This window comes from Euprymna scolopes, chromosome 3, assembly GCF_053919585.1.
Source record: "Euprymna scolopes isolate OS-2025 chromosome 3, ASM5391958v1, whole genome shotgun sequence".
Taxonomy (NCBI): Eukaryota; Metazoa; Mollusca; class Cephalopoda; order Sepiida; family Sepiolidae; genus Euprymna; species Euprymna scolopes.
In genome coordinates, this window is record NC_136484.1 from 189639450 (window position 1) to 189654617 (window position 15168).

Genomic DNA, 15168 nt, shown 5'->3' on the forward strand with positions numbered 1-15168 from the left:
TAGATATCACAGAAATTTTACCTGTCACAATTCGAATTTAGATGCCGATCCGTCAAAGAAGAGACGATGGCTGGGCGCAGAACCTGTTAAGTGTTGTGACATTATGTGGGACAAAGATGGCGGCGTAGTTCAGATCAGATCTTGATTGTAATTGGCAGTAACAAAAGTGGCGACCAAGATCCAAATGCGGTCCGTGACGTATTTAGCGGCGAACTGATTGAATCCACAAATCAACAATTTTTATACTAATTTTGGAAGGTTTTCATTGGTTATTTAGCACAAAATGATTGGCGAATCCACTGGTTTCATACCCCAAAATAGTAGTCAAAACAATTTTCAATATCTCTATACAATATTAGAAGAGCAGGGATGTCATTATATCATCATAACAAAAATTAGCATCACTTTCTTTGGGAGGGATCAGGTAGGGTTTCTACTGCCCTCTTGTAATGCGATAATTCTCCTAGTAAGCGCTTTTCTTTTTGGTGCAGTAGTGTTAATGTTGTGTATGTTTTGTGGGTATCATACGACGGACGAAGTGATGATAATCACTTTCGCTTTGCGGGAAGACATACATAGCAATGTCCCTTTTTCTCAATAAATGTCCGTTTATGCTAGTAAGGATGATACAGTATCTGTTTCTATTCCAAGAGGCTGATATCCCTAAAAAAGATGTTCTTCTTGTTTTGGAGAAGGGCTAGGGTAATGTTTTTTTCTGATATTTTGAGATAATCCACTCCTATATTTAAGGGGCATTTTCATGTCCGTTTTGCTGTCAGGAAAGCCTTATGCCAAGCATTGACTCCTCCTTTTTTAGTCTGTTAATGATAATTTAGTAACTGTGTTATCGTAATACGACCATAAGTATTGTAAATACCATCAACATTGTGAAAGCTAGCCTAATGGCCGCTTTTTGCCATGCAACTATTCTCTTACGCATTTTCTCATATTAATTATGCAGTAATAGTTATAATGTAATTTTCTAGTATTTATAAGACAATAGCTATTCTATGATACTGGGACAATTATTCCACCAATTTCTGTCATTTTATATCTTGGAAATTGTAGTGCAATATTCGTTTTCTTGACATGAGACAATTGCCTAATACTTACACTCCTTTTCATTTTGGCATGGGAGATAAGGTTTCATATACTTCGTAATTATGAATTTATAACAGGGATTGTTATCACCTATTTGAGGAAATGTAGTATATTGCCCATTTTGTTTTCAGTAAATCAGATGTAACTTTTCCTTTTTCGACGGCTATGTGTAATATTGTGATTGTAAATGAAGCTGCACATCTACGTAAACCTGAGAATGTTATAATTCTTCAAAATATGATAGTTCTCAAGATGCTTAATAATATGCAATAAAACAAAGCGATCTGAACCAAATATATATTACATGAGAACATTAAATATTTTGGAGAATAAATCTTTCTCGCTTAAACAATATTGTTCCGTTGTGGGGATTATAAATAAATAAATAATGCATATATATATATATATATATATATATATATATATATATATATATATATATATATATATATATATATATATGTATGTATATGTATGTATGTGTGTATAATGTAAGGCACTGTATATAAAGTGCATTGTGTATATGAGTTGGGTATATAGTGAAGTGTTTTTCATGTCGTCTAATCATCGGGCATCGGTTACAGGACATTTACAATACGGATTACACAAATGGTGCCAAACACAGGTCTGCGTAGTTATGCATATAGCCGATCAAGAGATCATACCTTTGTTCTTCTGGCTTTTAATTTACGAAAGCTGAGAGTGACATTTCCTATAAAGACCAGGAATATTCAGTTATATTTTAAACAGCTTTTGTTTCACTGTTTTCTTGTCCAAATATGAACGTTCATCTTAAAATCTGCTTCAACCATTAGAAGCCCTGTACCTAACACTCTCATATTCCGTCTAGTCTTCTCTCTATCTCTCTATCTCTTTCTCCTATTAACTCCTAACTGTCTTGTATATACGTAATTATTATTTTCTGCTAACGTAAGATTCACATAGTTTTCTTGTCCAATGTTTTGTTTTTATCTCGTATAATATAGAGCTATTAAGTAGGTATTGTTTTGCCGGACTATCCTCGGATGTATAGTACTTTAAATTTAGACAAAAACGTTGGATCTATTATGGTAAGCTTGACATAATTTTAGTATGTATATCTCTCTGTGTTTTTAATGCAATTACATGAAAAGTTAGAAAGCATACAATCATTGTCGTAATTTCGAAGAACAAAGAACGACTCAGCAATTTAGGAAATTCTGTGTGAATGATATCAGTGTTTATTAAATAATGAGTAACGAAAGAAGAAGTTAGATAATAACCTGCTTGAAACGTTTACGAAATTTCTAATAACATAAATATATTCAATGAAAAGCGATATATGTGGCGTGGGTAGGCTATTTGGCACTTATGTAAACGGATCATCAAATTTTAGGGAGGTAAAGATCACAAACATCGCAAAAATAAGCATATTTTGCAAGGTATCATTTTGGACGCTGAAATAATCAGTAGAACAATGAAAGAATGTTAAACAAAAAAAATAATTACACACACACACAAAGACATTTGTTTGTCTTTATTTTAGGTAATCAGTCAGCGTCAGTGTGATTAAAACTTTTTGAAGTGTGCAGTATTTTAACCGTCAATGATTAAAATTTGATTTAATTATTTTTTTATATTCTGTAGTTTCATTTTGCAAGGTATAATTTGAGGCGCCTAAAAATAGAAAACTTTTTTGTAGTAGATTTTGAAGTATGTTTTAAGACTAAAATAAAAAAAATAAAAAATAAATATTTTTCTTTATTGTATGGAATCAGTCATTTCTGAATATGATTAACGTAGCAAGCAATAACAACGTTCAAAGATTCTGCACAAAACAATGTGTTAGGGTTGTCTTTGGCGGGGGGGGGGTCTCCTAAATAAGGGAAACCTTTTTCTTTGACTAATTGGACAACAATTTCTTGATTAAATAAAAAGTTTATTTCATTTTTGTTGTTGATTAATGTTGTGGAGACGCCCACTAATTAGTATACGTGGGCGATCAAGATATAGATAAAGGTATCACGTCAGCAAGACCAGGGAGCTGTGTTCGAACGCCGGATAGGCAAGACGCATGTGCCGATTGCTCAATGAAAAACTTTAACACGCCCTCTGCCGAACAATCTTCCAACTTTAGTACAACTGCCTCTTTGTAAATATATATTATCTTTCCGTCTTAATATATTTGTTTTACCTTTACTTTCTGCGTTCGTGTTGTTATTGATACAGGCACAACAGTGGCGAGGCGATTTCGAAAAAGGATTTACGCGTGAGAAAATACACTATCAAACTCAACAGTGGTATTCGTGAAATAATTACTCGTCAAAGATTGAAAAAAAAATCACTCGGGAATGCAATGTTTAAAACGCAGCAACTACGAAATTGTCGAACGCGATATTCAAGCGCTGGATACTTGCAAAACACCAAGTCTTTTTTGTAACTACTTGAAAAGAAAATCACACACCCGGGGCACTTGAAAAATAACAGCAAGCACTTTATTTCAAAATAGCTACGAGAAAAAAAAACTTTAAAGTTACAGTAATCCTTTCTGCAAAATGCACAAAAGTGTTTCGCTAGGATACCATGAACTTATTAGGTAGACGGCTTTGAAAGAAAAAGGAAGTTTTTGTTCTCAGTGTACTAAGAAGGGATTTATTCTTTCTTGTACGTAATTAATAACGTAACAAAAGGTATCGGTTGTCCGTAGTCATTAAAGAAAAGAAATTGTAAAAGTCACTGATTTACTAATTTGAATCATAAAATGGAGGATCTTATCAAGTTATTCGCGGAAATGCAAATGCGTCTACAAAAAGGAGACACATTACAGAAAAAATACTACAAGAAAGAGACGGAAGACAGAATGAACGGCTTCTTAAATGTATAGAGCAAATGCAACTTGGTCCAAAAGATTGGTTGGAAAGATTAACGACTAATTCTGCACAGGAAAGCAATACGACTTTTTTTCCAACGCAACAATTGTGTATAGCATAGATGTGTTCACGTACCTACCTGAAGAGGATAACACTTTCGAGGCATACTTCAAGAGGCATGAAGATATTTTCGAAACAGATTGCGAAAGCTGGTCAAACGCAAAGAAAGTAAGTTCATTACTTCGAAAGCTTGGTACCAGTGAACATTGCAAATTATTTGATTTCATATTGCCAAGGAGAACGAATCTGTTAGACTTCGCTGAGAGCGTAAAACTTCTTAAGGAGTTATTCTGACCGAACATGTCTCTTTTCACAAGAGATGGTCGTGTATGAACCTTAAGAAAACGGAAGAGCGGGGTTATCTTACATATGCGTCAGTAGTGAATAAACACTGCGACAATTTTAAATTATCGGAACTTACGGTGAACGACTTCAAATGTTTAATTTTTTCACAGGGGCTAGTTTCCACAAAAAATGCAGATATCCGAAGATGTGTTCTTTCAAAGTTAGGGAGAGAACAAGGTCTGTCACTGCAAAAGTAAGCAGAAGATTGTCAAAGGGCAGTATCACTAAAAAAGACTCCAGAGATATAGAAGAAGCAGGAGTGTCGTACATAAGGAAGATAAAAAAATCTGGCAGAAACGCAGGGCAAATAAAGGGTGAGACTCGTCAAAATCCAAAAGATTACTCGAGTTATAAATACTTAAACTCTAATTACAGAAAACGAAATTACGATTCAAGTCAAACTAACTATGGAAAATCGGGACCAAGTAATAATTGCGGAAGATGTGAGGAAAAACATTGGGGAAAGGATTGTCCTTACAAAAATATCAGATGCTTCAATTGCGACAAAATCGGACATTTTTGCAGAACAAAATATAGAGTACACCAACTGAGAACAAACGACAAAGAGAACGACAATTAACGAAAATATGTGTTGGTTAATATTTTCGGCAAACAATAAAATTTCAACTTGATTCTGGAGCAGATTTGTCGGTAATAAACGTTAGCACTTGGAAAAACTGAATAAAGCGACACTGAAAAAGTTACGTAAGGGTGCAAGAACGGTTGCAGTAGATGAAATCAAATTCGAAGGAGTAGTCGTCCTGCGTAAATGGCACAACGAAGGAATTTAAAATATTGGTAATTAAAGAAAGCGAGAATTTATTGGGAACATATTTTATTGAAAAATTCAACATTTCGGATAAACCGGTAAATGCGTTTTGTAAAAAAATTACCAGCTGCACGAAAACGTCATAAAATTTTAAAAATGAACTAAAGAACGAATCCCCAGAAATATTTACTACGGGACTGGGAAGATGTATTAAATTTAAAGCTTCGTTCGAGCTAAAAAAGGATGCAACACCAGTACTTAAGTAAAAACGGAACGTGCCGTTTGCCGGATTCGACAAAAAGAACGGGAATTTCATCAAAAATCAATACTAGCATTTGGGAAGTCCTACGGTGTACATAAAGAAGAAATCAGAACAAATTCGAGTCTGCGGAGACTTTTCAACTGACTTAAATAATATGCTACCAGATCACCATTACCCTTTACCAAGCCCGGAAGAGATTTTTGCCAAACTAAATGGTGGGAAATTTTTTTCAAACGTAGATTTGTCCGACGTCTATTTGTAAATTTCGATAGAAGAAAAATGCTCAAAGATTTTATGCATTAACACACACAAAGTGTTATTCAAGTATAACCGCTTACCGTTCGGGATAAAAGTCGCGCCGGGGATATTCCAGCAAGCAATGGACACAATGCTTAACGGTTTAGATTGTACTTGTACATACCTGGATGACATAATCGTAAGGAGCGCGTCCATAAGTGAACATATAGAGCATTTAAAACAAGTGTTCACAAGAATAAACGAGTACGGATTCAAGGTGAAACTAAACATATGTGAGTTTTGTCAAGACTAAATCAAGTTTTTAGGACAAATAATAAGTAAAGATGGTCGACGCCATAATCCAGAAAGAGCGATAACGTGACGACTTTACAGAGCTTCTTAGGCCTCGCGAACTACTAACAAGTATTTATCAAAGGCATACACAATCTAAGAGTTCCGCTGAACGAATTATTATATTATGGATATGGACAAAACAATGTCCAGAGCCATCTGAGGAAATTAAAAAGACTTTGACGTCAGATTTATCCTTAACATATTACGACTCAAAATTACTAATAATTGTTGCAAGTGACGCGAGCTCGTGTGGTATTGTAACATGTATACAGCATATCATGCCAGATGGAAAGAAGAAACCTATAGAACGCTTAAAGGACCCTACTTCCATCAGAGAAGGCTTATGGAAACATTAAGCATTATTTTCGCGGTGACGAAATTCCACCGTTATCTGTACGGGAGACATGTTATACTGGAAACAGACCACAAGCCGGTAGTGACTATTTTCGGCTCAAAAAGGCTTACCAGTATATACGGCAAATCGGTTACTCCGTTGGGGTACGATGTTGCTAAATTATGATTTTCAAATAAAACATCTACGTTCGGGAAAAATAGGTCATGCGGATGGATTGTCAAGGCTTATACCGAAAAGGGATGAAATCTTTTAAGAGTCAGTAATTGCAGCTATACTTTCAAATTATGAGGAAAAAACATAGTGGCGAATATGATAAGATAATTACCAGTCACGCTTACCGATATAAAAAGGGAGGCTGAAAATGGCGACGTCATCAAAGACATAAAGAAAAAATTAAGGGAAAATGACGGAAAAACGCAAAGTATATTTTCCTTATGCAATGTGGGATTATTATATAGTGAAAAAGTGGTTGTACCGAAAACCTTGCAGAACAAAATCTTACGTGATTTTCATACAGGACGCCCGGGTATGAATAGGATGAAGACACTTATGATGAGTTATGTTTACTGGCGTAATATGGATGTGGATATTGCATTAACATTATACAAATGTAAAGGTTGTGCGTTAGCCGCTAAGGCACAAGCGATAGTTCATAAGCTTGGAAAAAACTGACCATCCATTGTCACGCATTCATCTAGACTTTGCTGGACTGATCGAGGGACAATACTACCTAATCATAGTAGGTAGTTTTTTCCAGATGACCGGAACTAAAGCGGGGCAAACACCCAACGACAGATAACACTATAAGTTTTCTGCACGAAATATTTGCACGTTTTGGGGTACCAGACATTGTAGTCACAGATAACGAAAACAATTTACTTCAAGTGTTTTCAAGGATTTTTGTTAATCGTTTCAGTAAACCATATAACTACACTACCGTTTCATCAAATGGATTAGCGGAAAGGTTCGTAGATACGATAAAGCGTGCCCTTAGAAAATCGATAGGGACACCGACAGATAAAGCATTACAACAGTTCCTGTAAATATGCAGGATAAATAAGAACCCAAATACACTATCGAAATTATCGCCAGCAGAATTAATGTTTGCGAGAAAAATAAAATCACCATTTGATAAATTAATACCAAAGCAAGCAGTCGTATATAAAACGACACACACATCACGTAAAAGGTTTAAACCTGGTGATCAGGTATATTTTTAATGTTTTCAAAATAATATGTCATATTGGTAGTTTGGTACTGTAGATAAACGTATCGGCGACTTTGTCTACATGATAAAAGGTCGAAAACGGACACACAAAAGACACCAAAATCAAATGAGAAAACGTTATAGGAAGGACAACGAACATGACAAACCTGAGGAACAGGAAGATCCAATTAATATAGCATACGAAACGTTTAATATTGAACCATACGATCATGCCCGAACCGAGGAGATCGGGAAGGAAAAGAAAGGCTATAGACCCATTGATAATGAAACCCAAAAGGAAAAGATATTGAAATCTACACGACTTCAAATCTTGGGAGGGGGTGTTGTGGAGATGCCCACTAATTAGCATACGTGGGTGAACAAGATATAGATAACGGTATCAAGTCAGCAAGAGCGGGGAGCTTTGTTCGAACGCCGGATAGGCAAGACGCATGTACCGGTTGCTCCATGAAAGACTTTAACACGCGCTCTGCCGGACAATCTTCCAACAGCAGTACAACTGCCCCTTTGTAAATATGTATTATCTTTCCGTCTTAATATAAGTGTTTTACCTTTACTTTCTGCGTTCGTGTTGTTATTGATACAGAAACAACAATTAATTAGCATTGTTTCATTGTAACAGAGTGTTTACTTTTGTTTTCTTTACGTAAATTAATAAGTTTATTTTGTTACTTAACATGGTTATATTTTAAAGTTCGTTGATTAACTTCGCTAACTTATTTCCTTTACAAAAATTTCTTCAGCAATTTCCGGAACTCGGCTAAAGTAATCGTGTAATCTTTTTTTTTTATTTAACATTCTGGTAAGTCAGTTTAACTGATCAAATATAGCATTATTGCGTGATGCGTGATTGGGAGGAAATATTTAGCCTCCAAAATTTGTGTGTGCTTTTGTAAGCAAAAGATTCAAATGTCTGTCAACAAGATTGTACGTATATCACATGCCAGTGTACTAAATATTAAAGTGTTGAAAATTATTGACAAAAAATATATGTGCACATAATTGAATACACGCACATACACCGAAGATTCATATACAGTTCATAATATGATGTATGGCTAACAAAACAACCATGCTAATTTATGGGGTTTTTACTGCTATTCTATTGGAATATAAATAAACGCTTATGACGCCTGACAAAACAAACTTGGTGTAAGAGTATCTTGTGTAGGAGACGGTGAGAATCGTCGTGGGCGACGAAGCGTTTCACTGAAGAACCACGGCAACACACAGCAAACCAACAAACAATGACAGCCACGGCGCGAAAGCAACTAACAAAGCTCAGCTGACTGCACGAATAGAAACGGAACCCAACGGTCAATGTACTGATCGCCACGAACGTCAGAACCCGACTGCCTCGCACCTCCAATGGACCGATTTTTATTACTCAAGATGGCCTAGCTAATTTGCATCCCCGCGAGATCTCGCGCGATCCTGCGAGATTCCGTCTCTAATAAAAGCAGGCAGGCGCCATCTTGAAACTCTTTCTTCCGCTGCCCCGATCACAGGATCAGCCACCACCCCACACGCCAGGCACACACGGGCCCTCTTGCGCCGAGGGCTACGGTTAGTCTCACACTCCCCCCTGGTCTCCAGATCACATACGTGACACGGCGGACGTGGCCGTTTGATTCGAGCACTCCTGCGGAGGGGTATTGCCGGGACTTCCTCATCGGAGCTCTCAGAAGTGGCATCGGAAGCATCAGCATCAGCATTAGAGCTCGCAGTTGAGTCATCAGGTCCATGGGGCACAGGTTGGATCCATCGCTCATCGTCGGATGACTCGCTCCTTCCACTGCTTGCCGATTAGTCAGCGCTTAGAGCGGGCCGGACATCCCTTACGTGGGGCGAAGTATCATCGACTAGTATGGCCTGTTCACTGATGACGCCGGTGACCCGCCCCCTCCAAAAGCTGCTGGTGCACCGGCCGCCGGGTGGCTTCACCCAGACGGTGTCTCCCACTTGGTACGTCCCCTGGGGTTCTCGTTGGTCGGGTAGACACACTTCAACGTCCTTGACGCGCACGTGGTAGTGATGAATCGCATCAGCGGGCGCACTGCCGCCAGTCACGGTGTCCTTAGGCGTTGTGTTGTATCTGTAAACCGCCTCCGCGATCGTACACTTCTTCCTGGTCGCGATGCTCTTCACGGTTCGGTGGCATCGCTCCGCTATGCCGTTGCCGCTCGGCACATACGCGCATCGGTGTCGAAGGCGGATCCCCCAGTTGTCCATAAAATGCCTAAATTCCCTGCTGCAGAACGCCGTGTCGTTATCCGTGAGGATCTCCTCAGGCGGCCCCCTTTCGTAGAATATGGATTCCAATTCGTGGATGACACTGGTGGAATCCTGCCTTGCCGATTGGCGCCAAATCGCGAACCTCGTTGGCCCGCAGTCTATCAGCGTGAGGAAGTGTTGGCTGCCGTAGTGGGTTATATCCATACGCAACCGACTCCAAGTCGCGTCCACTCCCAGCTGTCCTTTCCGCCATCTGGCTGGGGCGGGGTCGATGGACTGGCACGTTTGGCACTCCCTGACCACTGCTCTTACTGCGCTTTTTGGTATTGATGGTCTAGCCAACTTCACAAAGTAGTAGGTCCGTTGCACTCCGGGGTGCCCACTGTCGTGATGTATCTTCCTGATTTCGTCCTCCTCGACGGAGGCAGCACACAGAGGCAATGGCTTAGCTTCTTTCTTCATAGCCTCATACCATCTCCGTGGTACCCGAGTGAGCTTGTCGGCGAGGTTGTAGTCCGAGGTGACGAGAACTAAGTCTACGGACAGGTTGTACTCCGTCACCAGTTTTTTCACAGTCTCGAGCCTCCGTCTTATCAGCATTTCGCTGGCTGCCTTGGTGCGTGCCCTGGCCTTGCTCGTGAGTGTGTCCGACACCCAGTGGTGCACGCAAAGTGAGTCAGTGTGCACACGCATTTTCTTCACTTCCCATTGAAGTGCCAGGTTAATGCCCTTTATTACAGCGTCGAGTTCTGCCAGGTTGATATGGGCAGCATCATTCGCCGGTCGCAGCCAGCAGGCATCCTCAACTACGGCCCCATCTTTCTCCAAAACTACACCGATCGCTAGAGAACTTGCGTCCACCCACACGCTCAGTTCGTCTCCCTGCACGCACCAGTCCCCTGTGGCGGGGTCATTCTTTTTCACACTAGCGACGGTCTCCTTTAACATTCGAACCAATAGTTCGTCGGTTATCTCATCGTCCCAGCCTTTGATGACCGCATTTGCCCTCCTTTTTTATGACGCCTGTCGCTGCACGAAACCATCCGCATACTGGAAGGTGCCCCACAAGTTTCCCGCACAGGGAGAACACGGCATGTCTTGTGTAAACGTCGGGTACTACAGGAACTGCGGTTCCACGCCTCCACTTCAGGATCCCTCGCTCCTCTTGAACGCTCAAGCCCAATACGCGGGCACCATCCTCAAGCCGCTCAGAGTCCTTGCAGTTTAGACCAAACTCGGCAAGTTTGGATCTTACGCGCGAAGAGGACACGATATCTTCGTTCACGTATATATCGTCAATATACGCTGATGTTCCCTTTCTGATCCATTTTTCTTGTGACAACACGGCATCGACGATAGCCTTCATTATCTGGGGTGCTACGTTTAGCCCAAATCCGAGTCGCGTAAGACAGTATCTCTTCCCGTAAAACATCACTGTCTGGAAAGGCCACATCGCCTCTCCGATCCGGACCTGCAAGTATGCTTTTCTCAAGTCCAGTAGGGACACATTGGACCCCTGCCGGCGCCACTCTCGCAGCTTGCTGGCACAGACGTCGGCGTCCGCTGTGAATGCATCAACGTGCGCATTCAACTCACGGTAGTCCATTACCGGCCTCACCTTTGACTTGTTAGGTTGGGCAACTGCCATATGCGGTATCAGGCCCTTGGGGGGTTCAAGTTTGTCGTAGGGGTATGGAATCAGCCAACCGTTCTTAATCCATTCACGGAGCTCGCTTTCGTATGCAGGCCTTATCTGGTCGGGCATACGGTACTCTGCCACTTTGTTTTGTAGTTTGGCTGGTTCCTTGTATTCTGACCACCTCCAAGTGGCGGTCCACGCCTTCTGTTGGTCGTCGAATTCCGCACTGAAGTCCGGCTGGTCGACTCTTAGTGCTGCGCACACCGGGGGCCTATCCTGAAACTCTACAACGCCAGCGCGCGTTATGCACACGCCGCCCATGGTTTTGATGGCATCGTAGCCTAGCAACAGGTCGAAACTCAGCGGCTTTTCGCGTGTCACCAGCTCTTCGACGTTGGCCGAGTTCCCAGTTCTTGTGCGAATGTGTACCACACCCACGCCGCAACACATTCGTATTTTCCAGTGATGGTAGTTATCCTGACGTTCTTCTTTTTCCACGCCCGACAGAAGTTCGCACACACTATGGTGCGGGAGCAACCGGAATCAAGGAGGGCTGAACATAACGTGTCATTAACTCGGACCTGAATGACAGGGAGCGCCTTGTTTATTTTCTGTTCGGGGAAGAGGTCGGCACTGGCACCTTGTCCCCGTCCCCGTTTCCCGCACAGTCTCGGGCCATGTGCCCAGTCTTGTTACAGCGGTAACAGCGAACAGCCGTCGACCGCCTTCTACAATTTCTTGCCATGTCCGTCGAACAACACCGTCAGCTTCTTAAGTTCGGCGAGATACACGTCCACAGTTTCGCCCAAGCGTATAGACCTCGTCTCAAACTGCTCCCATGCAGTGGCGGGGTCAGTGGCGAACGCCCTGTACAACGCCGCCTTGATACTCGAGTAGTCACACTTCTCCTCAGCGCTGAGTTGCTGATATACATCCTACTGCTATTAACCATGTCATATAAAATCTTAAAAATGTAAACAAACCGTAAATTGCGAAAATTTTTACTACATTTCTATATCTTGTTGTTTAACACTTATCCTAACGTATTTAAAATATAGTTAAAGCCTATTACTTTAACAGAAACACAGTGCATTATCGGTGAAGCTAGCATCGAGGGATTCCCCCTAGACCTAGTAGATTGGTACTAGAACAATCAATGTATGGCTAAATGTACGTATTACTTTAATATATACGGACCCTCATTATATAAGCTGTAAATCCATTAGTCTATATAATGTTTGATATATACATATAGAAATATATGGCTGAAGGAAACATTTAATGTAAAATCCAAGCGAGAAGGGAAAATACTAATTGTTTTGCATTCAGTAATTTCTAGAGCGATGAGAATTTATGAATTTTCCATGATTATCTATTGATGAGTAGGGTAAAGACAAATGGATCACCTCGTGAGCATATCATTCGTCCTTGCAAGTACGGCTTATATGCAACCATCCTGGTGAGAATGATTGAGGAATCATCTTCCAGCAAGTGTTTGTGTAGTACGCCCTGATTGGGGGGGGCGAAGGAAGATTACGTCTGTCTACTTGATCAATGTCCTCAGTATAAAAAGATTTGCCCACATCTGCTCTTCAGGTAGTTTTTTTAGTCTGAGCTGAGATGAGTTTCAGAGTAGAGGGCTAAGCGTAGTAGACCCTATAAAATAAAGCTGCCTGGTTCGCCAAAATGAAAATAAGAAATTTTCAAGACATTTCAAAGATTTACAAAATATTCGTGAAGATAAAACAACTCTTGTAACAAAGAATTAAACTTGTAATAACAAAAATAACAATAAACTTGTAATAATAAATATAATAACAATAAACTTGTAATAATAGCACTAATAAGAAACTTTTCATAATAACAATAATGACAATAAACTAAAATAATAACACAATAAACTTTTAGTAATAATAGTAAAACAATAAACTCGTAATAATGACAACAAACCAATAAAATTGTAATAATAACAATAATAACAATAAACGTGTAATAATAGGAATAATAGCAAAAATGTAATAATAGCAATAATAACAAGAAACTTGCAATAAAAGTAACAATAACAATAAACTTGTAATAATAACAGTAATGTCGATAAACTTGTACTAATAACAATAAAAAACATGTAATAAAACATTAATGATATTAACTTGTAAAAATGACAATAATAATAATAACCTGGTAATAATAACAAAATCAAGGATAGAAATCCACTCACGATCAGCAGAGACATTCAGCAATCATGAAAAAAAAAAACAAGATACTACCATTAAATCACGAGTGGCGTAATACGTTTAACACTGACGATAGGTTTGGTCAGAAAATGTTAACACAATCCAGATACTTTATTATAATGCTCAAGAGCGGAACAAGCTTGTTCTCTCTCTTAAACATTTACGAGGGGCGTGCAATAAGTAATGCCCCTGACCCACTTCCCATAGCAGTAGAACAACGAAACTTGGCACAGTTATTAGTCTCCTCTACACAGGAACCACCCAGAGTTATGCATTTCTCCGATCGTTTGACTTCAGAAATCAAGGCTGCATTATCTGGGAAACGCTTTTCTTTCAAAAAACACTTCATGGCTGGGAAGAGGTGACAGTGAGAGGGTACAAGGCCAGGAGAGTAGAGAAGTTGGGGGAGAATTTCCATACAACACGCTCGTGTTTCTGATCTGGCGACATGCGAGTTGTGGACCGGGGAGTTATCCTACAGGAGGAGGGTACCTTTGCTGATCTAACTCCGCGTCTTGAATTTGATAGTTTCCCTTAATTTCCTCAAAAGTGAAGCATACTATGTTCATGTAATTGTGGTACCCTTTCCCAGTAAATCTGTCATCACTACTCAATCCTAGTCCAAGAAGACTGTGAACATGACCTTGCCAGTGGAGGGCTGCACCTTTGCTCTTTAGAGGTGGTGAGTCTAAGTGCTTCCACTGCATTGACTGGGCTTTGGTCTCTGGACTATAGTGATGGACCCAGATTTCATTCTGTGTAATCAGTCTTTTCAAAAAACTTGGACTAACCTTCTTGGCATATCTCCAAATTTATCACCGAGCACTCGAAGCGTTTTCGCTTCTGGAATGGTGTGAGCATCCTGGGAATCCCTCTGGCAGACACCTTATGCATATTCAAATGATCATGAATGATAGTTTCCACAGACCCTGTACTAATGTTGACATCTTCGTGTAAAGTATCTTGTGTAGGAGACGGGGGGTATCATCGTGGGCGACGAAGCGTTTCACTGAAGAACCACAGCAACACACAGCAAACCAACAAACAATGACAGCCACGGCGCGAAGGTAACTAACAAAGCTCAGCTGACTGCACGAATAGAAACGGAACCCAACGGTCACTGTACTAATCGCCACGAACGTCAGAACCCGACCGCCTCGCACCTCCAATGGACCGATTTTTATTCCTCAAGATGGCCTAGCTAATTTGCATCCCCGCGAGATCTCGCGCGATCCTGCGAGATTCCGTCTCTAATAAAAGCAGGCAGGCGCCATCTTGAAACTCTTTCTTCCGCTGTCCCGACCACAGGATCAGCCACCACCCCACACGCCAGGCACACACGGACCCTCTTGCGCCGAGGGATACGGTTAGTCGCACACTTCGGCTATTTGGCGAAGAGTAATGCGCCGATCTTCCAAAATGGCAGCCTACACTTGAGGTACAAATTCCTAATCAATGGCAGAAGCGGGGCGACCAGGTCTAGGAGCTGTTTCTACAGAC